We start from the raw sequence: 9,509 nt of genomic DNA on the forward strand, positions 1-9,509 counted from the left end.
AAAACTGTGCCCACCATATTTGCTTGGCAGTTAATTGCTGCCTTGTTTTTAAAGCTTCCAAATTCTTATGATCAGTCCACACTTCAAAAGGTTGTGCAGCCCACTCCAATAGGTGTCTCCAAGTTAACAGAGCCCAGCACACAGCAAATGCTTCCTTTTCCCAAACATGCCACCTGCGTTCTGTTTCACTAAACTTTTTTGACAAATAGGCACATGGCTGCAACTCCCCTTTTACATTTTCCTGCAACAACACTGTTCCAGTTGCAATGTCTGATGCATCAGCCTGAATGACAAAGAGTTTAGTGGGATCGAGATGACAAAGGATTGGTTCAGCAGTGAACAACTGCTTTAAATTGTCAAATGCTGCCTGGCATTCAGGAGTTCACACACACAGTCCACACTTTAGCAACACCCCGGGGCTTTTAGTCCTTTTTTGCTTCTCTGATCCCTTTCGTCTTTAATAACTTAGTCAGTGGTAATGCGATTTCGCAAATTGTGGGATGAACTGGCGGTAGAAATTTGCAAACCCTAGGAAACTTTGTAACTGTCTCCTAGTTTTAGGGGCCGCCCATTCTAACACATCGGTGACTTTAGTGGGATCCATCTCGATGCCCTTTTCAGACACCCTATACCTCAAATAATCCAGTTGGTTCTTATGGAATTCACACTTAGACAGTTTAGCACACAACTTAGCATCCCTCAATTTTTCCAGCACCTTGCACACCAGCTGGATATGCTCTTGTTCACTTTCTGTATAGATTTAAATGTCATCGAGATACACCAAACAACCTCTGTACAAATGTTCATGTAACACCTCATTTATCAACTGCATGAATACTCCAGGACCCCCCTTCAACCCAAACGGGAGAACCAGGTACCCATAGCTCCCCAAAGGGCAATTAAAAGCAGTCTTCCACTCATCCCCTTCTCGAATTCAAACTCTGAAATATGCATCCCTTAGGTCCAACTTTGTGAAGATCTTCCCCTTTGACAAATGAGACAATAAGTCCTTCATTAGGGGCAAAGGATACTGGTTTGAACTGCAAATGCCATTCGGGCCTCTGTAATCGGTGCATAATCTCAAAGACCCATCTTTCTTTGTTCTGAAGAGCACCGGGGCAGCCAAGGGAGAATTGGCTGGGTGAATAAATCCCCTTTCCAGATTCTTGTCTATGAACTCCTGTAGCACCTTCTGCTCTTTCAAAGACATAGCATACATTTTGGGTTTGGGGAGCTTTGCTCCTGGTTCAATTTCTATTGCACACTCTGTCTTTCGATGGGGGGGGGGGTAGTTGATCACATTCAGCCACTCCAAACACCTCCTTTAAATCCCGGTAGGGTTCAGGTTCCTCATCAATTGTTGCAATCCTCTCCACCTCTGTTGACACTGCAGCCAATTTCCCAACAGCCTCCCTGGCTTCTTCCTCCAATTCTCCTGGGTACAGTCCATCTTTAAATTGAATGCTTCTGGCCACCCAATCTACGTGGGGGTTGTGAGCCTTCAGCCAAGGCACTCCCAATATTATTGGATAATTAGCTATGGCTGCAATTATAAATTGGAGAATCTCTCAGTGGATGCCCACTCTCATTTCCACTTCCTCAGTACAGAACACTGCAGGGCCCCCAGTAGCCTCAGAGCCATCCAGTTGGTTAAACACTATAGGCTCCTTCAATTTCTGGACTTTCAATCTCAGCCCATTTACTATTGCAGGGTGAATCAAACATTTAGCACACCCCGAGTCCACCAGCATGTTTAAATCTGTGCTCTTATTTTTTTTTTAAGAGTCTTTAACTGCACCTCCACCCCCACCATGCCATTATCCCCACTCACCACCGCTCTGTCGTGCCCCTTCTGTCCAGCCTGCCTGCTGGCACCCATGAAGGCAGGCCTTAGTCATTTCCCGCCGGTGACTGGGTTTCATCTGAGGAATCCACCTCAGAGGCCTCTGAACTGATGACCAGCTGCAGCGCTTCACTGGCCACTGCTGCTTTTCCCTTAGTGACAGGAGTCTTGGTTGGCTTGGGCTTTGACTTTGGCGATGGGGTGGGGGGTCAGTTGGAACAATCCACAGCTCGATGGCCTCTTTGCCCACATTTAAAACATAATCCTTCCTTCAATCGATGTTTCTTTTCCTCATCCCAAGTTCTTCTCAACGACACCCTTGGGGCTGTGCCCCCCCGCGGGGCTGGTTTCTTGATAGGCACTTGAATCTGTCATTGCTTCTTTAAGTGAATTTGCTGAGCCTCCATCATCCCAGCCAGACAAATCCATTCTTTTAAGGACTCTGGTTTGCCTCTGGCCAGGCATCGGTCTAGGATGTCAGGCTGTAATCCATTCTGGAAAAATTCCACCTTAATCAACTCTGGCCAGTCAATTAGATTCCCTGCTAGGCTTCTAAATTCCATAGCATACTCCATCACTGACTGATTCCCTTGCCTCAGGAACTGTAGACTGGCTTTAGCTTTTATCCAGGCAAAAGGGTCTTCAAACCGGTCTCTTAGAGCCATCATAAAGTCATCAAAATTCCTCAGCTTTGGGGCCCTGGTGTCCTGCAAAGCTAACAACCATTTGGAGGCTTCTGCTTCCAGATGAGTGGACACGTATCTAACTTTTGCTCCCTCAGAATGAAAAGTGTCCACAAATTCCTCCATAAACCCACTCACATACGCCAGGAAGCACGCCAACTCATTTGGGTCCCCTCCGAATTTCACCTTCAGGTCACGGAATGCTTTCAGGCTCCTGGAATGTCGCCTCAGTCTTGGTGCTGGCTGGATCCGAACTCACCTCACCTGCCGACCTGTTGGTGGAGCTGGCCCTGCCACTTCCTCTCCTTCCTCTTGGGAGGGCTCTGACTCTCCTGATTCATCCCCCGACCCAGCTGCTGACGGACTGCTCTCTGGGGTTGGTGTTGATCGGGTTAGATGACTCACTAGGCTGTCCACCGACTCTTTCAAGCTGGCTATTGTAGTTGCCATGGAATGCATTTCATGCTCCAGTCTCGTTAGCCTCCGGTCGGTCAGTAGGTCCTTACTTCCTGTTGAGTAGACCTCCATCTCTCTGGCGTTCACTCCATTCCGTCTACCACCCCAAATATCCAGCCAGGCTTGGATTTACGCAGGAGCTCCTTTCCCTCATGCTCCCCAGAATCTGGGGAGGGAGGTCAGCCAGCTGGGAGCTTTTGAGCCTTCGGCTTGGCCCCCTTCTCCTTGACTTTCCCTCAAGCTCTTGTAGTTATCGAGGTCCTGGCCAGTGCTTCCTCCTCTGCCATCGGCCTCTCCGACTTGGCCCGCTAGGTTTCTTCCATTTCAGCCAAATGGAACAGGAAAACGTTGGCTTTCCTCAGAGATGAATTCTCCAGGTAAAGCTGTATGATTTTTAGTCATGGCTTTATGTAAAGTTCTGACACAGTTGACTCAATAAAATTCTGACTCATGCATCCAGTTGAAATGCAGATTTCAGATTTATTGATGATGTGTACAGATGTTAAGCAAAAAGCCACAACTAAAAAAGTTCTCACACAGCTACCTGATAAAAGACACACAGGCATGTCAAAACCTCCTCCACACTCCCCCCCTTTTCCCTTAACAGTCCAGCATTCCACTCCTGGCCAGCTGGCTGATACAACCTTGGATTCCTTCCCACTCTCAGCAACTTTTCCCCTCCTATCTGGAGCTTGACATTCGTTGCTTCAATGGCAGAGAACACAATCAACAGATCTAACAACTCTTTGATTGTGGGTTCTGACACTCCCTGCCCGGATTTCAGAAATTGTGACTACTCTGAATTCTACGAAATGGGGAAGCTCCTGCCCTTCATTGTTTTACCTCTGATTGGTTCAAAAAGTATATGCAATTTTATCTCCTAGTTTATTGATCAGTGATTTTCAAATAGACTCCTACTGCTTATTTTCAATGATACAAGTATTATTCTCTTTCTTCAGCAAAGCAAAAAAGGACCTTACTTTCTGTTCCATTTATATATCTAGATCTAGATCTATGCTATAGATCTTAACAGCTATCTTAGCTTAGAGACTAAGGCTTGATTTTCTAACTATTATGTCACCAACTCAGACTGGATTTACAGTATATGGAATCATTTCTGATAAATGAAGCAGTTCTTTTAACTGAAAGCAGGTGGAAACTAACAGGTTTTTTTTTTTTTTTTGGAAGCTGGGAAAAAAGCTTGTGATATGGTTTCTATCAAATTTCTAATAAGTCTAAAAATTCTCAATTTAACAATTCAAGCAGAAGCTGATATATTAAAGCCTCATGTTAAGAGAAACCCAAACTTTGGGTGTGGTACAAGTCCGTGTAGAATTATAATCCATAAATGGTTTTCAATTTGAATTAAATTAGTGTCAGATTTGTTTCTAACTCATCAGAGATATAAGATTTAGTAATGTTTAACAGAAAAATAACCATCAGGAAAGAAAATTCAACCTTTAAGATTTGTTTCATTCTGTCATCTTCCAGAATTGTTGGGCTTTACAGCATTGCTACCAAATATGAAAAATGATCTCACCTAATTACTGCATTTCCAATAGTTTTTAGAAAATATGTTACCTATTTTGGTAGTCAACACTGGGGTAATATACCAGTGGTAAAACATTTTGTGCTGGTTTTCTCTAAGTGTAATGTTCACAGTAAATTTAACATTTGTCTTCTATTGATTTCCACTGTGGCATATCAGTTATCCTATTCAAATTCTGCATCCATTTAATCATGTTCTGCATACATTTAACATGTTCTGTTTCTGAATCATATTTCAACCACACCTTCTAAATAAGTTTCAACAAATGTTCTAAGTTTTGTGTTATAACTTTGTAAAATTCAGTATCTTATTATTTCCCCACATTTCTGTAATTCCTTTTTAGCTATACTACTGATTTGATTTGGACAGCTTCATCCCAGAGATCCACATGATCTCCACCTTGCCCACCTTCAAACATTCTTTAAAAATGTCACATTTCCTTCAGGCCTTGCATTAAAATGGATGTTTGGGCTCCTTTGAGCTGGAGGGTGATGTGGAAGGTTGGTTTTGTTCCCTTGAACAATCATTGTTTTATGGACTTTTTTAATGGAATTCTTGTTTTTTTAACTTTGTAAAGCTGTCCAGAGTTGTTTGGAATTGGGCAGCCTAGAAGTTTAATAAAATAAAATAAATATTTGAAGATATCAAAACAAGTGAATCACATGGTCATTAAGCAAACCTGACCTCCCCTATTGATTTTGCTTGTTGGAAGCTGACTGGGAAGATCACAAACAGCAATCATGTGACCTTGGGATGTTGCAACTGGTGTAAATACATGCTGGTTGCCAAACCCCTGAATTTTGATCACATGTCCATGGAGGAATGCTACGATCATCATAAAAGCGAGGTCTGGTCATAAGTCACTTTTTTCAGCACTGTCATAACTTTTGAATGGTTTATTTATTTATTTATTTATTTATCATATTTTTATCACTGCCCATCTCCCTCATATGGGGGACTCTGGGTGGTTCACAATAAACCAGTTTAAAATTCAATAAAATCATAAATAATATCATTAATCCATAAATACTGGTTACTAAACAAATGGCTGTAAGTTGAGGACTACCTGTACATTCACTGTCATGAAAATAAGTATTTAATAGGGAAGCAAAGGGGTAGTAAATATGATATGGTTTCTCAGCAGTTTTTGAAACTGGCGCTGATTTATTATGCATCCCCCTCAAAAAAAATTTGTTCCATTTAGCCTGTTAAAAAGAACATATTCTACTTAACCCCTAAATCACATCTTCATTAACAGAATCATTATATTAAGGTAAAATTATTCTACATTACATGTCAAAGATACCTTTCTTCTCTTTTTAATATGGCTTTAGAAGGTCCTACTTCTAGTAATAGAAATTCATTCACGGGTCACATTAGGAAAGGCAGGGCTTTCTGCCCAGAGAAGGAGCCAAAGCATCTCTAGAGCTGAAATGGGGCCTTTGACCCCAAGAATCTCTGGGTCTCCACAATTGCCCTGCTCTGCCTATTGCTCCTATTGGCTATTTCTAAAATTGTAACGGATAAATTAATAGAAAGAAGAGAGTATCTGAATCATGGGGCCATGAAGGGGCCATTCCAACTCCCGCTCAGTGCTAGAATCCAAAGGGAAGCATCAAGCAGGTGACTTTGTTTGAACACATTATGTTTTCCCTTTTTTCCCAAAATTACCAATTCCATATTCTTTTCAGCTCTGAATCAAAAAAGTCCTACTTTCCCAATCATCTGGAAGAGAATTTTGGGAGCATACATTCAGTTCAATTGATCTGAGAGAGCCTTTCCCTTCTTAAAAGGGAATTAAAGATGATGCCTTGTTTCTGGATGGCTTTATGGGATTTGCATCTCTCTATAATTCCACGTTTGTTGGATTACATATTTTTATAATTGTCTCTCTTGTCTCTCTCTCTCTTGTCCCGGATCAATGCTACATGGCGTACTGGGCAGTAAGGGTTCTCCAACTCTTTTGGTCTTGGGCAAATGCTTTGGCATCCTTCCATGTGATATTCAGTGCCTTCAGGTCTTGTATCAGTGTTCTTCGCCATGTTATTTGAGGGCGTCCCTGTTGTCATTTAACATTGGGGGGGTTCCAACTCATTGCCACTTTAGGGATCTGGTTGTTCTCCATGTAAAAGATGTGACAAGCCAGTTGGAGTCTTCTACATGCAACAATGTTATGAAGTTTACCCAAGCCACTCCTTCGGAGCACCTCCTCGTTGGTGATGTGGTCGAAATATCGGACCTTTGAGATTTGGCAGAGGCATCTCTGTTGGAAGACATCAAGCCTCTTGCTGATACTTTCTGATGCCTTCCAAGTCTCACTGGCATAAGTAGCTGTCGGGATCACAATAGAAGTGAACAGATGGAGTTTAATCTTCAGCGATATGGACGGCGAAGACCAGAACTTGTTCATCCTCCAAAAAACAGCTATCGCCTTCCCAATGCAACTCTTAATGGATAAACGCCAAGAAATTGAAGATCATGCATGTGAGCATCACGGCCCCAGTACAAGGAATTGTACTTGGACTGCAGCAGTTAGAGGAAGTAGAGAGGTTCACCTATCTGGGTAGTGTGATCACCCGGAATGGAGATGCTATACATTTATAATTATATATTTATATAAGTATATATTTTATGTAGTTATGCATGTTTTGAGAATTCTAAAGTTGCCCTGAGTAATTTGTGGGTGATGCAGGTTTTGTTTTTAAGTAAATAAATTAAATAAGGTAAGTCATTCTTCTGCTCTAATGGATCAACAGGCTACAAGAATTCTTCTGTTTCTAAGAATTTTCCAGGCAGCAGACACCATTTCACCCCACCGAGTTCTAGACAAGTGGAAACAGAGATACATCCATGCTGCCCTGCAGTGAAGACACCGATTGCATAAACTTGCAACTATCTCAGGAAGCTGGAAAATTGTCTCCAGATGAGGCAGCAGCAGGTACATTGAGAAAATGGGGGGCTTATTAACCAGTAGGCATGGAAACACAATGCCTCCAAATTATTCTTCAATGACTTCCCAAATCCACATTCCAAGGCTCCTCTCCCCATTATTTTTCTCCATGTATCTGCTGGTTCTCCTGTGGAAAATCCACTGCAGTTCCTCAGGGCACCATGTATTTCTTCCTCTGCCCCCTTGCCCTTGCCCATTTGGATTCACCTCAGCTAGTGTCCCAAAAGCACTAGAAAATCAGGAAGATGCACAAATAAGGAATACCACTTTCCTTGGCCATGCTGCCTCAGTGACTGTTGCTGATAACTGTTCCTTATAATTGTATTGCTCAATGTAGGAAGTTGAAATTATGGTTCTGCTCTCAGATTTCATGAAGAACTGAACCAGATCTTTAGGATCTGAGATCCGTATTTCGTCTAAATGACCTGGTTCACACATTAGAATACATTATAAAGTGGCTTATTTCACTTTGGTTTAGTGAATTGTATGAACACAGTCACTGTAATTTGGAAGCCATAGTTTATGGCATGATGTTACGTGATCCATGGCTTACCAGGTTGCACAAATGCCAGTGTCCAGTAAACATGGTTAAACAAACCATTGTTCAATTTCTGAGCCAGACTAGTCTCTCTGGATAGCTCAGACTACCCCAGCAAGCCTTATCTCATTAAGTTTTAGGTAAGGCAAATAGCATTTTTCAAAACATCATCATCTCAAGCTCTGATTGACTGATTCTGGAAAAAGAAAATTGGGCTCTATGTGGTTCTAGTTTGATCACTGAATGAGGTTCCCCCACGTGCAAAGAAATAGCTCTCAGCTCAAAGAGATCTCTCTTTTTTTGGTCATTTAAACTGCCCTTGGATACATGAAGGGACATATCTTCCACAGAGACTTGTTACCCTTAATATTGTTGGACATGGGTGATACTTTTTAAAAGAACCAAGCGTGACTTGATAAGCATTATCTCAGATGGTTCATGTACCCAGTTCTTTCATCACCGTCTTCTCCATCCTCTGAAGTTCAAGTAAGATAACGGTAAGCAGTGGCCAATTTTAATCGAAAAGGGATCTCAACAAAATCTGAACAGAACAACAGTGCCCCCTTGAGTGTCTGTGATTTATAGTACTCTATAGAACTCTAAGGCAAATCTTTTTTTGTTTTATTTTTGAAAGCACGTTCTAATCAACTGGCCAGTGAAGAACACTGTTAAGGAGATGGGATCAGAAGATTCTAAATTAATTTCTGATTGTTCAGCTAGATTATTGGAATGTCCTTATCTCAGCACTGGACACTCCCCACTAAAAGCCAGCTTTTGTTCTCAGATGTCCATTATAGGTTTAAGAAGACAACTTAGTATGTTGACTTCTTAGAACCATCCAAATTAAGGGTCCAATATGCTCTCACATTTTTGGAGTCTAACTTCACTGCAAGGCTCTCTGCAAATATTTTTAAAATAAGTTTCATCTCTGCCCATATAATGAATGAAGAATATGTGGCTTAACAGTAATATACAGGGAAATTTGATCTGGATTTTAATAGAACAGAAGGTAGAGATGAGCATGTAGTATGAAGCAGCTGGACAACAGTTTCAGGTTGCAATAATTCTGTAGACCCCTCCCATCTTGCAGTCCATACATGGTAGCCCTCTGATGTGATCAATTGGACTTGGGAATTTAATTTAGTTTTAAGGGAGAATAATTCAGACAAGAAGTGATTTTTTTGAAGTCCTTTAAGAAAGTTTTAAGAAACTGAGTAAGTTTAGATGGGAGAAAACTCAAGTAAGTTCAGACGGGAGAAGATACATTAAAGGACTGTGCTGTCACAACTGTTAACCACTGCTAACCAATCACAATAGTTAAACCAAGCTCAAATAAACCACAATGTGTTTAGGTGTATTGTGGAACAGCCCTTTCTCTATTGGCCTTTCAAAGGGCCATAAAGACCTAGCTCTTTCCCTGGGAACTGAGGGCAGGATGCTAGTTCGGAGGCTCTGGCGGGCATATGTATTTTCTGAGCCTCCATGCAGTT

Source organism: Candoia aspera, chromosome 2 (genome assembly GCF_035149785.1).
Source record: "Candoia aspera isolate rCanAsp1 chromosome 2, rCanAsp1.hap2, whole genome shotgun sequence".
In the NCBI taxonomy this organism is placed as follows: Eukaryota; Metazoa; Chordata; class Lepidosauria; order Squamata; family Boidae; genus Candoia; species Candoia aspera.